Source organism: Loxodonta africana, chromosome 23, assembly GCF_030014295.1.
Source record: "Loxodonta africana isolate mLoxAfr1 chromosome 23, mLoxAfr1.hap2, whole genome shotgun sequence".
Classification (NCBI taxonomy): Eukaryota; Metazoa; Chordata; class Mammalia; order Proboscidea; family Elephantidae; genus Loxodonta; species Loxodonta africana.
Genome location: NC_087364.1, coordinates 76,821,745 through 76,839,720, shown reverse-complemented (window position 1 = coordinate 76,839,720; position 17,976 = coordinate 76,821,745). Strand labels below are relative to the sequence as shown.

The 17,976-nt window shown below is 44.8% G+C and overlaps 1 long non-coding RNA gene across 7 annotated transcripts in view; it reads left to right on the top strand.

Moving 5' to 3' along the window:
• The window catches only part of LOC111752287 (uncharacterized), an 86,566-nt gene that overhangs the window by 5,710 nt on the left and 62,880 nt on the right, over positions 1-17,976 (top strand). For all 7 annotated transcript variants that reach the window (XR_010319173.1, XR_010319172.1, XR_010319170.1 and 4 more), the window contains 2 exons: positions 995-1,109; positions 1,387-1,927. This is a non-coding gene — a long non-coding RNA (uncharacterized LOC111752287). The remainder of the gene's footprint in view (positions 1-994; positions 1,110-1,386; positions 1,928-17,976) is intronic.

The window sequence follows — 17,976 nt, the reverse complement described above, 5'->3', positions numbered from 1 at the left end:
CCCTCAGGGTAACTGGTAGATTTAAATTGTCAACCTTTTGGTTAGTAGCCGAACACTCAACCACTGCCCCACCAGGGCTCCTTTTTATTCGCTTACCTGGTGCTAAATTTTCAGCTTGAACATTGAAATGATGTAAAGCCAGATTTGTGCGCTGGAGATGCTACGATGTTCTTGCCTTTAAACTCGCTTCCGTCGGTTATTGCATTTCAAGCCCTTTCTTGAAAGCATCCTTTGTGACTGAGTCATCACGCCCTGAAAGATGTACCTCTCGGAGGCTTGTAGAAATGTAGAAGTACTCTCTAGACGTGCACTTCAGAGGCAAGAAAATAAAACTTGTTCACTGGGAATGGTTCCTTGAAAGCTAATTGTGATCTTTATTTTTCAACCAGACTTTCTCAATCCGTGTGGCTTTACATAGTCTGATTCCTGAGCGTGATTCCCAAGCGTGATTCCTGAGCGTGACACCATCTTTTAGGTTCTTGGTCTGCCCAGAATTTTCACTGTTCTGGAACATGATGAACCATTGTAGACTGAGCAAACCCCTACTTGCAACACAGCAGGGAGTTCAAGTTATCTGAGACTATCTAAAACTCTGGAAGTAAAATCAGTTAAAATCTTCTAGAAGGTATTTAAAAATAATTTAATCTTTTTAAAAGAGAGACAGAGAGGGCCTTGGAGGCAGTAAAGGAGATGAGGGAGCAGCATGGCTCCAAGTTGGAAATCACCTATTTCTTACTCAGCCCCCTTTTCTTCTATGGCAGAGATTCCCTGTGGTCCTGATGGCAGATGTCCTCTTCTTCCAGACTTGGGAATCTAGAGTAACTTGCCTCTAGTTTTTGCTGGGCACATGGTCACCCAGCCTTACTTGCAGCTAGGTACACCACGTGATGGATGGTGAGATGTAAGCAGAAATATTGTCTGCGCCTTCCAGGAAGTTTTCTTAAAACGGTGAGAGGGGTGCATGATCTCTTCTTTCCTTCTTCCTAATGATTAGAACACAAATATGATGGCTAGAGTTGGAGCAGCCATCATGAACCATGAGATGACTTTGGGAATGGAAGCTGCACATGCAGAGCCACAGAATAAAAGGTGCCTGGGTTAATAGCAAGGTAAGCAATGTCAGCCCTGACCCACCCATCAACCCCATACATCCAACTGAAAGATAGTCCAGCAGGTATCTTCACCCAACTATGTTACATCTTGGGAATTGAGCCATAGGGGCAGGGTCACCTGGTGGTCAAGAATGTTAGCTTTCAAAGTCAGGTGGTTTTAGGTTGAAATCCTGGCTTCAAAAATTACTAACTGTATGACCTTGGGCAAATCAATTAAACTCTCTGTTATGATTCTGTATTGCTGTGTAACAAATTCTTCTTTTGTTGTTGTTAGATGCCATCAAGTTGGTTCTGACTCATAGTGGCCTGATGTACAACAGAAGGAAACTTTGCCGGTTCCTGCACCATCTTCAGAATTGTTGTTATGCTTGAGCCCATTGTTGCAGCCACTGTATCACTCCATCTTGTTGAGGGTTTTCCTCTTTTTTGCTGACCCTTTACTTTACCAAGCATGATGTCCTTCTCCAGGGACTGATCCCTCCTGACAACACATCCAAAGTATATAAGACACAGTCTCACTATCCTTGCTTCTAAGAAGCATTCAGGCTGTACTCCTTCCAAGAATTTTGGGGGTCAGAATTTCAAATACAGAGCATCAGGGACAGTTTGTCTTTGTTCTGTGATGTCTGAGGTCTTAGCTGGAGGACTTGAAGCCCAGGGGGTGACTCAGCGGCTGGGAACTGGAACCACCTGAAGGCTCATTTACTCACACTTCTCGCTGTTGATGCTGGCTGTCTTCTGGACCTCAGCTGAAGCTGTCAGCCAGAGCACCCACATGTGGCTTCTTGGTGTGGCCTCTTCACGAAACTCCAAGGGTGAGTGTCCCGAGAGAGCCAAATGGAAGTTGTAGCTCTATCGCTTCTGTCACATTCTGTTCATTGAGACAGTCATAAAGGCCCACCCAGTTTCCAAGGGAAGGGAGATAGACTCCAACTCCTGATGGGGCAAGGGACAAGATTCTTGAAGAGCATGTGGGACTTAAATTATTGTTGTATCCAATGTTGGAAAAAGCAGTGTGCTATACTCTACAGCTTCTGGTTCCTCATCTGATGAAAGGAAATAACAAATGTAACATAGTTAGTGAAGTGCTAGTCCTTGGTTGGTACAAATGGTTACGTGTGTGGCTACTAACTGAAAGGCCGGTGGTTTGAATCCAACCAGAGTAGCCTCAGGATGAAGTTCTCATGGTCTGCTTTTGGAAGGTCACAGCCGTGAAAACGCTGTGAAGGAGAGTTCTGCTCTGAAACATGTGGGGTCGCCGTGAATCAGCATCGATTCTACGGCCACTGCTTGGCTATAGCGTGGGCACTGATCAGCACAATTGTCACTGGCATTAACTCTTTAGTCCCGGCTGTGGGAACAGTCCTAGAGGTTCCGAGGGAAGAGGATAGGGTGAATAGGGTGGTGTGATGTGTGTGTGGGGTGTCACCCAAAGGTAGCGGGACAGTGAATATATACCAATCAGTAGAGAAGGATTTCAGTAGTTTAGCAGCCTACTTCTGCACACCAGCTGGATACCAGCTCTGCTCACAGGACTGTTCTGAGGATTAAGATGCTGCATGTAAAACACTTGACACATGGTAGACACAGAATAAATGGCAGTTATTATTATGGAAACCCTGGTGGCGTAGTGGTTAAGTGCTACAGCTGCTAACCCAAGGGTTGGCAGTTCAAGTCCACCAGGCACTCCTTGGAAACTCCACGGGGCAGTTCTACCCTGTCCTATAGGGTTGCTTTGAGTCTGAATCGACTCCATGGCACTGTTTTTATTTATTTATTTATTATTATTATTATAGCTCTTTTTGGTAATTTTCCATTCTAACATGAGCATAGAAATGAAAAATTTAAAAACATGAGGCCCGTGATTTTTTTCCCCTCTCTTTTAACACAAGGATACACTCTTTCCACTTTCCAAGGGCTCCTACACCACATGAGCACCTGAGGTGTTTAACACAAGTGGATGACCTTTCGATGGATAGATTATTCTTAAGAAATAAGGAATCTGTTTTTCTTCTCTTATTGGAAACCATGAGTCAATGATGGTATTGCTCTGTATAAGTCTCTTCCAACAATTGTCTAAAACTTGAGAATTTCCTAGATGTTTTGGTATAAGTAGTCAGTGAATTGATGTGATAACGGAATAGAAACAAAAGCATATTACACAGCTGTAATTTCAGGAGGGATTTCTGTGGCTTCATAGAGAAGTGTGCTTTGCACCATGGAACCCCATATCCTAAAATTAGAAAAGGCTGAGAGGGGCAGAGTCCAGATCTCTAGTTCCTCCTAGGATTGGAGCATTCTTTAATAATGAAATTATACTCACAGGGCTTGACTCACTAACACATTTCCTGGGCATGAATGAGTCCCCGAGGGATGGGCTGGCAGATATTTAAATTCTCTAGAAAAATGTTGATATATGCTGAAGGATTTTCCACAATGTGGGTGTCTTAGTTATTTAGTGCTGCTATAACAGAAATAACACCAGTGGATGGCTTCAATAAACAAGTTTATTCTCTCACGGTTTAGTAGGCTAGAAGTCCAAATTCAGGGCATCAGCTCCAGGGGAAGTCTTTCTCTCTCTGTCGGCTCTAGAGGAAGGTTCCTGTCATCAGTCTTCCCCAGTCGAGGACCTTCTCAGCGCAGGGACCCTGGGCCTAAAGGATGCACTATTTTCCTGGCTTTTGTTTCTTGTTGGTGTGAGGTCCCCATGTCTCTCTGCTCATTTCTCTTCTATATCTCAAAAAAGACTGACCCAAGACACAACCTAATCTAGTAGATTGAGTCCTGCCTCATTAACATAACTTATATTAATTCCACCTCATTAACATCTTAGAGGTAGGACCCGAAACACGCAGGAAAATCACTTCAGATGACAAAAATGGTAGACAATCACACAATACTGGGAATCATGGCCTAGCCAAGTTGACACATATTTTTGGGGAATACAATTCAATCCATGACAGTAGGGCAGCTCTATTTTCTGCCAGGCCATATCAGCTAGGAAAGATCAAAAAGTTGGTTAGTAACAGTGATGGGAACAAAAGCTAACTTGAGCTGTTCACCCAACAGTCTGCACCACAACAGCCTGAGAGCCTCCACAGTTCTCCCTGGTACCTTTAAGAGCATTTCCTCAGCTCTGCAGCCTCCTCACTCTGCCTCACATTGGTGTATCTGAATAGGAGCTGCTACTCCATGGTCTCTTGCTCCTTGGGGATTAACCTTAAGGCTGTCTCTTTGAGGACATTACTGTTGGGGAAGTTCACACTGTGTGGGCTGAGGTGGGGGACACTTACTTACATTGTGGTGCATCTGGTCTTACATCTCCTGAACCAGCACAGAAAGTGTGCTGTACAGTCTCAATTTTTAATAGCCCTCTCTCTCAAGGATTGGAACTAAATTCCCTTGGGGCAAAATTGGGGAACAACTGACAGGCATCATGCAGGTGGCATCTAGAAATGTCTCTCCTCACCAACCCCCATGTCATCTCCATTGTGCCACCCCAACATCTTCTCTAACCTCTAGGTGAGTTCCTGATCCACCTAGGGTTCTCTCTGAGAGGTTGAGTTGTCTTTGCCCCTCCTTCCTTTGTTCAGAAGTTTCCATCCCAAACAGAATCTTTTTCCTTTCTCCAGCATTCTTTGTTTTTTCATGCCAACAATTGGCCTCTGGCCACCTTCATTGGAGGCCATAATTTGTGAGCTGGGAACACACACCTCCCAGATGCTTCACTGTAACTTGGAGACCTTTACTTAATTAACCCTGATAACTGAAGGAAGATGGATTTTAATTGGGTTTAAAGCCAGACATTTACTTTCCAGGCATATCTTATTAACTCCTTGGTTAATAAGGCCTTAACAAATTTAAATGTGGTATTTCACCTATCTGGTCTTAAGTGACAGTGGATTCACTCATTCTTTATTCATCAAAGTTTACTAAATGTCTACTGTATACAAGGTGCTGAGCAGTGGGGACACAGGGATAGAAAGTAGAGCTCGAAGCACCAGGGGCTCAGAGTTTGGTGAGAAACAAATGAGATCGTCACAACTCTCGTGCTCATGAGGGCCAGGTTGTGAAGGGGCGCAGAGCATGGTCACTCACCCAAAACTCAGTGCACAACCCAAGAAATGATCATAAATTTAAGACAATTTGAAGCCTTCATAGGTGGTTAGGAAAAAAAGTTCAGAAGATGGTCACTAATGTGTTTGCTCTGTCTCCAAGGATCGAGGGGGAGCCTTCGAGACACAATAAGAGAATGTGAAAGGTTATTTTCGAGCTTCTTTGTTGAGTTAGGCTAGGTTGGTAGAAGGGAAAACTTTGGATATGTTTCCCATCTAGTTCAGTAATTGCAGAGATTCAAGGGTCTGTGTTTTAAAGAAAATTTTTACTTCAAAGATCAAAGCCAGTGTTTCTCAAGTGTCTTTAGACTATGACTATAGTACATTCATTTTTATAATTCAGTTCCAGTAAACATGTATATATCATGATAAACTGAGAAAAGACTGAAGTTGTCAAGGATTTCATTTTACTTGGATCCACAATTAACATCCATGGAAGCTGCAGTTAAGGAATCAAAAGATGCCTGACCTAAGCCACGGTATCTTCAATTACCTCATATGCACGCGAAAGCTGGATGATGAATAAGGAAGACCAGAGAAGAGTTGATGCCTGTGAATTGTGGTGTTGGGGAAGAATATTGAATATACCATGGACTGCCAAAAGAATGAACAAATCTTTCTTCGAAGAAGGATGGTGAGACTATGTCTCACGTACTTTGGACATGTTATCAGAAGGGGTCAGTCCCCGGATAAAGGACATTGTGCTTGGTAAAGTAGAAGGTCAGCGAAAAAAGAGGAAGACCCCCAACAAGGTGGATTAACACAGTGGCTTAAACATAACAACAATCGTGAGGAACCTGCAGGACCGGGGAGTGTTTCGTTCTGTTGTACATTATGTCGCTAAGAGTCGGAACAGACTCGAAGGCACCAAACAACAAACATGTATATTAAAAATTTATTTCCAACTGAAAATGGTTTCACAAAACAATAGTCATACAATATGGAATGCACTGTTTTCTCTCTTGTTTCCCTTTCTTCCCTTCCTCCCTCCCTCCTTCTCTTTCTCCTCCCTCCCATCCTTTCTTCTTCCTCCTTCCTTCCCTCCCTCCTTCCCTCTCTCCCTCCTTCTCTTTTCCTCCCTTTTTAACCCTCCCTAGTTAAACCCCTTGCCATTGAGTGGATTCTGACTCCTAGCCGTCCTATAGGACAAAGTAGAACTGCTTGGTTAGCAGCGGAGTGCTTTACCCATTGTCTAGCAGAGACTGTTGTGCCATGTGTTTTTAAAAACATCAGTTATCTGATAAATCAATTTAGTGGGTAGTAACCAGCACAAAGGAGCACTGGTGGTGCAGTGGTTAAAGTGCTCAACCAAAAGGTTGATGGTTCGAACCCACCGGCCACTCTGTGGGAGAAATATGCGGCTGTCTGCTTCTGTAAAGATTTACAGCCTTGGAAACCAATGGAGCAGCTCTACTGTCTTATAGGGTCACTATGAGTTGGACTCAACTCGTTGGCAATGGGTTTACTAAGCTAAAGGTGGGCAGTTTGGATCTACCCAGCAGCTCTGTGGAAGAAATGCCTGAGGGTCTGCTTTTGTAAAGACTACAGCTAAGAAAACTCTATGGGGCAGTTTTATTCTGTAACACATGGGGTAGCCATGAGTAGGAATCTACTTGATGGCAGTGGTTTTTTTTTTTAATCACATGCTATCTTTACAGCTTTGGCCCTGCCCATCATGTCTATGATAAAGGCAACTACAGCCCAGAGGTCAAGGCGGGACCCCTGGCTGTGTCAGGAGAGCTACGGAGCTCTATACATTTGGGTGAATTTATTTTTCTGCCTGTGGCCATTGAAGTTTGAAGGATTTGCCTGAGCAGGCACTTCATCTTGCTGTGTCATATAACAAGTTTATTCTGTAATCCTAAGAGCTTCCTAGAACCTGCTGACCCCAAACACGTGGGAATTACTTTAAATTGTATTGGGAACCATTTTAGCAAAATCAACTTCAGAATCAATTCATGGCCTTAAGAACACTCAGCTCATGGTTAACCCATCTTCATTTCTTGGACTTACACTTTGGCAGTTAGAAAAAATCCCACAGTGTAGTGGAGTGGTTGGAGTTTGTGCTTTTAAGTATGCCATGAAAAAGTCTAAGCCTCAGTTGGTTCATCTGTTAAGTGGAAGTCATAAGAGTTCGCTTGCATAGGGGTGGTATGAGGATTCACGGCCTGCCTTAAGGCACTTTGCAGAGCACTTGTCTCCTGAAAGGTGCACGGCTGCAGCTGAGGTCCATTGCTGTTTTTATCCAGCACTACTACAAACGCTTTGCTTGCCCACCTTGCTCAGACCAGCGGTCCTTGCCCACAGCTCTGGGAACTCAGTTCCGCTGGCTGTAGATACTTGACATATTGAGGCTTCCTTGTTTAGATCCTGCTCAGTTCCTTCTCCTCCTTTTGCTGAATGACAGGATAGAACTTTATAATCACAAGGAAGAGAAACTCTCCACTGCTCTCCAGGACACGTAAGCAAAGGTGCCAGGGTTCAAACTCTTCCCATAAATACCTTCCTTTGCACATTCTTGGGGATGTCCTCCACCCAGGAGAATGTGTCTAATCTACCTGAAATTGGTTCAATGAGAGACAATCATGATCTGTGATTTGGAGAAGGGGACACTGGGGAGAGATGGGGTCCCATGAGTAATTGAAACATGGGAAGGATTTAATGCAAAGCACTTATTGTGCACCTACTGTTCACATTGCTCTGTGCCAAAAAGCACAAACTCAGATCTCAAGGAAGCTTCCATCTAATTGAGGGTTAAATACACTGGTATGTGAACGTTTAAAAATAATCACAGGCCATTGGATGACAGAGCTTCGTGTCTATTACTCAATGCAATGTGTTATGAGTTCCAAACATCTTCCAAACAGTGCCTGTGGAGGACAGACTGGAGCTAAGTCTACCTAAGGGATGGATTCTAGATAAGTAAGCAGGATGGGGAGATGAGTCTTTAAGTGGTGGGAGTGGAGGGTGAGTTGCTTTCGGGAGAAAGTGAGCGTCAGGGTGGAGCTAGACTGGAGCGTGAAGGGTGGGAAGATGGAAGAAAAAAGGCTGGGCAGTTACACAGGGGCCAGGTTCCTCAGGAAAATCAAGAATCTCCTTTTATCCAGATGTTTCATGCTTTCTCTACAAACCTTTCAATGAAGTTACTAGCACATAATGAAAGGACCAGAGTTGCGTTAAGGTCAACTGATACCCAAAGTGTGCCACCATCTTAGTTCCTTGGTGCTGCTGTAACAGAAATACCACAGGTGAGTGGCTTTAACAAACAGAAATTTATTTTCTCAGTTTAGGAAGCTAGAAGTCCAAATTAAAGTCACAGGCTCTAGGGGAAGGCTTTCTCTCTCTGTTGGCTCAGGGGGAAAGTCCTTGTCTCTTTTTAGTTTTTGTTCCTTGGTGATCTTCGTGTGGTGTGGCATCTATCTTCCTCCATCTGTGCTTCCTTGGTTTTGTGCCTAATCTGCTCTTTTTATATCTCGAAAGTGATTGGCTTAAGAAACACCCTACACCGATATGGGCTCATTAACAGAGAAACACAGTCCCCAAATGGGATGACATCAACAAGTACAGGGGTTAGGATTTACAATTCAATCTGCGACAGGTCCAGGGGCCCTTCCATTGCTTAACGCAGAGGGTCTGTTACACAAATCAGTTGATGCATTAAGTGCTTTCAGACCCTGACAGCTGCGTCTCCACCAGAAGGAAGTGAAACTCTCACGCCATGAGAAACGGAAACAAATGTGGCATCTGATGACATCTTCAAACAGAACTTTTAAAAGTTAGTCACTCATCATGCCAAATAAAACTTTTTGTTCTTTTTTTAACAATGCAGATTAAAATCAAACATGGCAGATAAAGACAGTTATAAAAACAGGACTGAAGCTGAGCGTAGCAGTGAAAGTGTTGAGGAAAAACTCCATGGTGCCCTCCTCTTGGTGCCCTGAGGGGTGCTTATTTTGCTTAATGTGTACCCCAGGGCTGGAAAGAACAAGAAAAAGTAGAAAGAGGCATGAATACTTCCAGACTTACGAGCCCCTGGAAAACTGGGAATAGCTAACTGAGCTCCTTGAGGCCAGACTCCTGTTCTACTCATCTTTTTATCCCGTGTCTGACCCAGGATCTATTCACACACAATTCAAATTAGCAAACGCTTGTCGAATGCCCTATGTGCCTGCATTTGGAGCTTGGAATTAAAACTTGAGCAAGACCTGGGCCTGCCTTTAAGGCATTCACAGTCTGGTAAGGGCGGCAGGTGTGAGGGCAGGTAACATAGTGGAATAAACGGAATGAACAATTATCCACAAAGAAGTCTGCCCCAGGAGGTGATATGTGGGCTGGCTGTGGTGGAGAGAAGAGGGAAAGGGGTTTTGTTTTGTTTTTAAAAGCATTTTAGGCAAACCTTACCCAATGAGGAGATCAGACATTTAGACCACAGAGGAGTGTGTGAGCTTGGGGTAACAGATGGTAACTGTTTGCTGAGTGAGTAAGCCATACGTCTTGACGGCCTACCCTTGCCCACTGGCACAGTCTGAGAGAGGCAGTGCCTCACTTGTAGTCGATTTTGTACACAAGGAAGTGCTCAGGATGCTCATCTTGGCGGATTAGGCGTTGTTGCTGCAGAAGTTGCCGCAGGCGCGCTACTTGGTGACTCACACAGTCCTGGAGAGAACTGTAAAGACTTTGGGTGGCCCTGGCTCAGCCTCATTAAACAAGACATCGAAGGAACTGTGGAAGTGTAAGGGATCCACGATGGCATGAAAGGGCCAGCTTGGCACCAACTTTACCCTAGAAAGGGACCAGAATTAACACGGTGGGCCTGTAGGATGAGTATACATTGGGGTCAGTGTTAACACAGAGGGCCCATGGGATGAGTGTACATTGGGGTCAGTATTAACATGGCAGGCCCATAGGATGAGTATACCTTGGGGTCAGTATTAACATGGGGGGCCCAAAGGATGAGTACACATTGGGGTCAGTATTAACATGGGGGGCCCAAAGGATGAGTACACATTGGGGCCAGTATTAACATGGCAGGCCCATAGGATGAGTATACCTTGGGGTCAGTGTTAACGTGGTGGGCCCAAAGGATGAGTACACATTGGGGTCAGTATTAACATGGCGGGCCCAAGGGATGAGTATACATTGGGGCCAGTATTAACATGGCAGGCCCATAGGATGAGTATACCTTGGGGCCAGTATTAACATGGCGGGCCCAAGGGATGAGTACACATTGGGGTCAGTGTTAACACGTAGGGCCCATAGGATGAGTATACCTTGGGGTCAGTGTTAACATGGTGGGCCCAAAGGATGAGTACACATTGGGGTCAGTATTAACATGGGGGGCCCAAAGGATGAGTACACATTGGGGTCAGTATTAACATGGCGGGCCCAAAGGATGAGTATACATTGGGGCCAGTATTAACATGGCGGGCCCATAGGATGAGTATACCTTGGGGCCAGTATTAACATGGCGGGCCCATAGGATGAGTATACCTTGGGGCCAGTATTAACATGGCAGGCCCATAGGATGAGTATACCTTGGGGCCAGTATTAACATGGCGGGCCCAAGGGATGAGTATACATTGGGGTCAGTGTTAACATGGTGGGCCCAAAGGATGAGTACACATTGGGGTCAGTATTAACATGGGGGGCCCAAAGGATGAGTACACATTGGGGTCAGTATTAACATGGGGGGCCCAAGGGATGAGTATACATTGGGGCCAGTATTAACATGGCAGGCCCATAGGATGAGTATACCTTGGGGCCAGTATTAACATGGCGGGCCCAAGGGATGAGTATACATTGGGGTCAGTGTTAACACGTAGGGCCCATAGGATGAGTATACCTTGGGGTCAGTGTTAACATGGTGGGCCCAAAGGATGAGTACACATTGGGGTCAGTATTAACATGGGGGGCCCAAAGGATGAGTATACATTGGGGTCAGTGTTAACATGTAGGGCCCATGGGATGAGTGTACATTGGGGTCAGTATTAACATGGCAGGCCCATAGGATGAGTATACCTTGGGGTCAGTATTAACATGGGGGGCCCAAAGGATGAGTACACATTGGGGTCAGTATTAACATGGCAGGCCCATAGGATGAGTATACCTTGGGGTCAGTATTAACATGGGGGGCCCAAAGGATGAGTACACATTGGGGTCAGTATTAACATGGGGGGCCCAAAGGATGAGTACACATTGGGGTCAGTATTAACATGGGGGGCCCAAGGGATGAGTATACATTGGGGCCAGTATTAACATGGCAGGCCCATAGGATGAGTATACCTTGGGGCCAGTATTAACATGGTGGGCCCAAGGGATGAGTATACATTGGGGTCAGTGTTAACACGTAGGGCCCATAGGATGAGTATACATTGGGGTCAGTGTTAACACGTAGGGCCCAAAGGATGAATATACGTTGGGGTCAGTGTTAACATGGGGGGCCCAAAGGATGAGTACACATTGGGGTCAGTATTAACATGGCGGGCCCAAGGGATGAGTATACATTGGGGCCAGTATTAACATGGCAGGCCCATGGGCTGAGTGTACATTGGGGCCAGTATTAACATGGCGGGCCCAAGGGATGAGTATACATTGGGGTCAGTGTTAACACGTAGGGCCCATAGGATGAGTATACCTTGGGGTCAGTGTTAACATGGTGGGCCCAAAGGATGAGTACACATTGGGGTCAGTGTTAACACGGAGGGCCCATAGGATGAGTATACCTTGGGGTCAGTGTTAACATGGTGGGCCCAAAGGATGAGTACACATTGGGGTCAGTATTAACATGGGGGGCCCAAAGGATGAGTATACATTGGGGTCAGTGTTAACACGTAGGGCCCATAGGCTGAGTGTACATTGGGGTCAGTATTAACATGGCAGGCCCATAGGATGAGTATACCTTGGGGTCAGTATTAACATGGGGGGCCCAAAGGATGAGTACACATTGGGGTCAGTATTAACATGGGGGGCCCAAAGGATGAGTATACCTTGGGGTCAGTGTTAACACGTAGGGCCCAAAGGATGAGTATACATTGGGGTCAGTGTTAACACGTAGGGCCCATAAGATGAGTATACCTTGGGGTCAGTGTTAACATGGCGGGCCCAAAGGATGAGTACACATTGGGGTCAGTGTTAACACGTAGGGCCCATAGGATGAGTATACATTGGGGTCAGTGTTAACACGTAGGGCCCATGGGATGAGTGTACATTGGGGTCAGTATTAACATGGCAGGCCCATAGGATGAGTATACCTTGGGGTCAGTATTAACATGGGGGGCCCAAAGGATGAGTACACATTGGGGTCAGTATTAACATGGCGGGCCCAAGGGATGAGTATACATTGGGGCCAGTATTAACATGGCGGGCCCAAGGGATGAGTATACATTGGGGTCAGTGTTAACACGTAGGGCCCAAAGGATGAATATACGTTGGGGTCAGTATTAACACAGTGGGCCCATAGGATGAGTACACGTTGGGGTCGGTATGAACACAGTGGGCCCGTAGGATGAGTACACGTTGGGGTCAGTATAACACAGGGGGCCATAGGATGAATAGATATTGGGGTCAGTTTTATTAACATAGGTGGGCCCATAGGATCAGTATACACTGGGGTCAGTATTAACATGGGTGGGCCCATAGGATGAGTGTACGTTGCTTCCTCTCATTACTACCTGTAGTAGTTTCCCAGGGCTTCTGTTACACAATGCCTCTGACTGGGTGGTTTATAAGAACAGAAATTTATTGTCTGACAGTTCTGGAGGCTTATAGTCAAAATCCAGGGTGTTGGCAGGGTCATGTTCACTTTGAAGGCTCTAGAGGAAGGTCTTTATCTCTCCCAGCTCCTGGTAGCCCCAAGCATTCCTTGGCTTGCAGCTGCAGAGTAACTCCCGACGTCACATGGCCATCTTCTCTTGTTCCTGGGGACCATGGTAGGGACTCAGAAGCAGGACAACTAGGGTACTACTATCAGAGCAGCCTCGAAAACTAGCAGGATGCTGAGCCACTGAACCATTGGCCCCAAGCACCTTATCCTGCCCTTCCTTCCCAGGTGGATTGTTTCCAGAGTTGAGAGATCAGCCAGACTTAGAGGCACAAAGCCGCAGTGGCCACAAAGGGCTGTCAGGACAGGAGTTAAGCAGGTCATTGTAGTAGGGCCATTTGCCCATCATGCTGAAGACCCCCAGACTGCTGCTTTTTAAAATTCTTAGAATTTCAAATTTGTCTAAACTTCCAAGTTCTCAAACTTGTTAAAACCACGCGTGGCAAAAGTAAACTGGATCTGAGTGATGGCATAAGTCACTGCGCTGTGGAAGGTTTATAAACTCTGGGGCATAAACCATGGAATGTCTCTTTTGGCCACTCTGAGGCCATGTTAGCTTAATAATTCTTGTCTGTTTCTGGGTATGTGAGATATTAGCATAAGTAACTGTGAAAACATGTGAGGCATGGAGTGTGTGGAAAGCTGTAGGCACTTTTACATTTGCTGGCTCATGAATTTCCTTGGCATCTGTAGAGGCAGGAGAGAGCAGGTGCCTCTGGGAAACATGGAAAACCAAGGCTCCACAGTGTTAGATGCTTATCTGGAGTCAAGCTTTTAGGAGGGATGTCTATTAAAGAAAAGCTACTGCACGAAAACCATACTCATATGAAAGACTGCAGATACCTAATTTTATTTGAGTCAGATTTTTGGACAGAAAGCAACAAGAAATCACCAAAAAACTTGTATTATTTGGGATCCAAACCAACCAGTCAAGATCTTTAATGCCTATGGATCCTCTAAAGGGACAATTATTCTCTCCTGTGGTGACCTTTTGGGAGACTGCAGGAAAAACTGATTACATAGGTAGGAAACTCTTTTTCAAGATTTAGAGAAAAATATATTGTTGCTACCTGCCGTCAGTTCTGCCCCGACACATAGCAACCCTATGTACAACAGAACAGAAAGTTTTCCAATCCTGCACCATCCTCACAGTAGTAGCTATGTCTGAGCCCATTGTTGCAACCACTGTGTCAATCCATCTCATTGAGAGTCTTCTTTTTTCACTGACCCTCTCTCTACCTTACCAAGTACGATGTCCTTCTCCAGGGACTGGTCCCTCCTGATGACATGTCCAAAGCAAGTGAGACAAAGTCTTACCATTCTTGCTTCTCAGGAGCATTCTGGCTGTTTCCTCCAAAACAGATTTGTTTGTTCTTCTGGCAGTCCATGATATATTCAAGATTCTTCGCCAATACTGTAATTCATTTGTGTCAGTTCTTCCGTCTCCTTTTTCATTGTCCAGCTTTTGCACGCATATGAGGCAATTGAAAATACCACGCCTTGGGTCAGATGTACCTTAGTCATCAAAGTGACACCGTTGCTTTTTAAGATTTTAAAGGGGTCTTTTGCAGCAGATTTGCCCAATGCAATATGTCGTTTGATTTCTTGACTTGCTGCTTCCACGGGCTTTGATCCAGGTAAAATTGAAATTCTTGACAAGTTCAATATTTTCTCCATTTATCATGATGTTGTTTATTGGTTCAGCTGTGAGGATTTTTTAAAAAAAATTTTTAGTGTTGAGGTGTAATCTGTACTGAAGACTGTGGTCTTTGATCTTTATTAGTAAGTGCTTCAAGTCCTCTTCATTTTCAGCAAGCAAGTTTGTGTCAGCTGCATATCTCAGGTTGCTAATGAGTCTTCCTGTAATCAGGATGCCTTATTATAAAAAATAGCTATTTATTTTTAAGTAGCTTTGGCTCAAAAATATGACTGGCTAAAACATAATGGGTGGTGCAAATGATTAAGCACTCAACTACTAACCAAAAGGTTGGTGGTTTGAACCCACCCAGAGGCGCATCAGAAATAAGGGCTGGCAATCTGCTTCCAAAAGGTCACAACCTTGAAAACCCTATGGAGCAGTTCTACTCCGTACACACCGGTTGCCATGAGTCAGGATCATCTTGACGGCAACTAACAACGAAGTATAGTAGATAAATCATATTGGTGGGGCAAAGAAGAACTAGGTCAGCATTTCTCAAACGGAGCCCTTCACCATACAGTGTTCCGTGAGATGTTAATTGATGTTTAATGAAAAGTAAGAGGGATTCCTTGGGCAAATTTTGAACAAATTATCACCCTCTTACTGTTTTATAATGTGCACCAGCACATTAAATGTTCTCAGAGGTCCTACAGATATGTATTTAATTCCTTCTTTCAATCAACAAGACTTATTATACACTTATTATGTGTCAGGCACTGTTCTAGATACTGAGATGGAGTCACAACTTAAATCCAGGATTTGCCCCACTTAGTGATTTTGTGGTGTTCTGACACGTCTTGTTCCAAAGAGCACCATTTTGGAAATGTTGGCCAGGTCTTCCTGATCTTAGAGAAGACAGACATCTTGGCTGGCAGTACTTGTGAGCTCCTCCTTCCAGAGAAGGGCCTTCTTCAGGGAGTTGCGGTGTGGGAGCTGGTTGTTAACGTGGGGTGGAATTTGACCACAGGTTGTAAAATACGAAACAAGGGCCAGAGAGCAAATGTAAACAGGGTTGAAACAAAACCAGAGTCTCAGGGCAACTGAGTCATCCACCCAGATGCTCTGCGGAGCCTCCACAAGAATGGCGTCTTGGGAAACCAGACTAGCGTGAAAGGGCTGAATCCAATCGTGAGGGACACCCCGAGGAGTTCTCTACATTTCTCAGGAGTGTTTATAGGCCACCAGTGGCCTTGGCACTGGGCAGCAAGGGGTGTTTTAAGGACAGTAGTGATAGCTAAGATAATGTGTCCCCTCATGAGCTCCTATTTTTGGTGATGCTCTCATATTCTGTTAGACAGTGGTCACGCCACTTTGAAAAATGGCGGGCATGGAGACAACTCGTGGACTGAGTTTTACATGATCTTGAAACACAAACTTAAAGATTTTCTAAGTCGTTTTTGGAGCGGAAGATAGTAGTTTGGGAAAAAGAGTGTGAAAAATGGATTAGAAGACTGAGCAGCTAGTTAAATGCACTTTTCTCATTTTTCCCCTGTGGGTTTGAAAAGACCTTGCCCACTATCTTTCACACAAGTCTTTATATATGATAGCTCTTCTCACCAAGCCCCTGCCAGCTTCCTCAGACCTTTCTTCTTTGGCCTATTTCTCCAAGCCAAAAATGGACTCAATTTCCGTAGCCTTCCCATGTAACGGTCAATTTCTCAGCCCATTTATTATTTTCATTGATTACCAGAAGAGTCCTTTGGCTTACTAACTTATTTTTAGAAGTCAAACTTAGTCAAGGCTGACTTAGCCGTAGTCTCACCTGCATTAAAAAGTACTCCTATCTCAGGCCCAGAGTCTGGGTTAGCCTCAGAAACACTGCACGTGAGTAAGGCGTTCAGAGGTGGGAAGGCATGCTTGCCAGGGAAGAGCTTCATTTTACACAATCTGTAAAATAACTCTCTCTTACTTGAGAAACACTCACCATTTCTGTTTGTAAAACTAAAAACATAGTTAATATTTATATTTGACAAATTTTCATCAGTCTCTTCAAAATAGTATATTTATACAATAGAATACTATCTAGCCACTAAAAGGAATCGAGTACTGACACACGGCAACATGGATGAGCCTAGAAAACATTCTGCTAAGTGGAAGAAGCCAGACAGAAAAGATGCATATTATATCATTACACTTACATGAAATATCCAGAATAGACAAACCTACAGAGACAGAAAGCAGATGGCAGTTGCCCGGGACTAGGGGAGGGGCATGAGGAGTGACTGCTTAAAAGGAACAAGATACTTTTGGGGTGATGGAATGTTCTGGAACCAGATTGTGGTGAATGTTGCACAATGTTGTGAACGTAGTAAATGCCACTGAATTGCACACTTTAAAATGGTTAAAATGGTGAATTTTAGGTTATGTAAGCTTTACTACACACACACACACACACACAACAAAGAAAAATGATTTTAAAAAAGGGTTAAATCTTTCAAGGGACATTCAATGGGAACTTTTGAGCAAGAGGGCCTCATTTCTTCCCAAAGCCGCTCTGAGGACGGCCCTGAGTGCATGCAGAAACAGCCTGTGGTAATGAATCATTGCCCTGCTTTCTGTCTTGTCCAGAGGCCTGGCTCAAGGAACCCCTGTTCCTGAACAGAGAGAGGAAATCCCGCTCACCCTGGTTCCATTCACAGAGCCAAACTCACATTCGTGGGATTTTCAGCTTCCCTCTTTGTGAGGTGATTGTCCTTCTTCCAACCAGGCTGTGCTGTACCACTTCTTTCTTTGGCTTCTACAGTGAGTGAGCCCCCTCTGACTGGCTTCCTGCAGTGCCAGCCCCACTCTGGGTGAGCTCACAGCTCTCATTTCTCTCCCTGTTACTGCGAAGCCTGGTGGGGTTTTTAAAACATTAGTTTTGAGTAATGAAGCTCCATCAGGGTGGTTTGTTAGTGAAAGCAGCCCTGTTTCTGATGAAAAGGCTCAGTGTTTTAGTGTTTCACTTAAACATGCCTTGAGGCCAAGAGAAAATGAAAGTTGTGTTTACTCTTAGGCGAAAACACTGAGGCTCTCTTCACACTTCTTCCTGAAAGGCCTGCCTTTGGTTCCCTCTGCTGTTTGCTAAAGCAAGGAAGCCAGATGGTCCCTAACCTTGTAGAACTGGTTTGAGCAAAGAGCTACAACTCACTGGGTTATAAGAAAGATGCTTTAATGTTTCCGGTAGCTGTCACCAGCTGAGCCATATTGGATCCCCTAAAAGATAGCCCAGTGAGTTGCATAACTTACCAA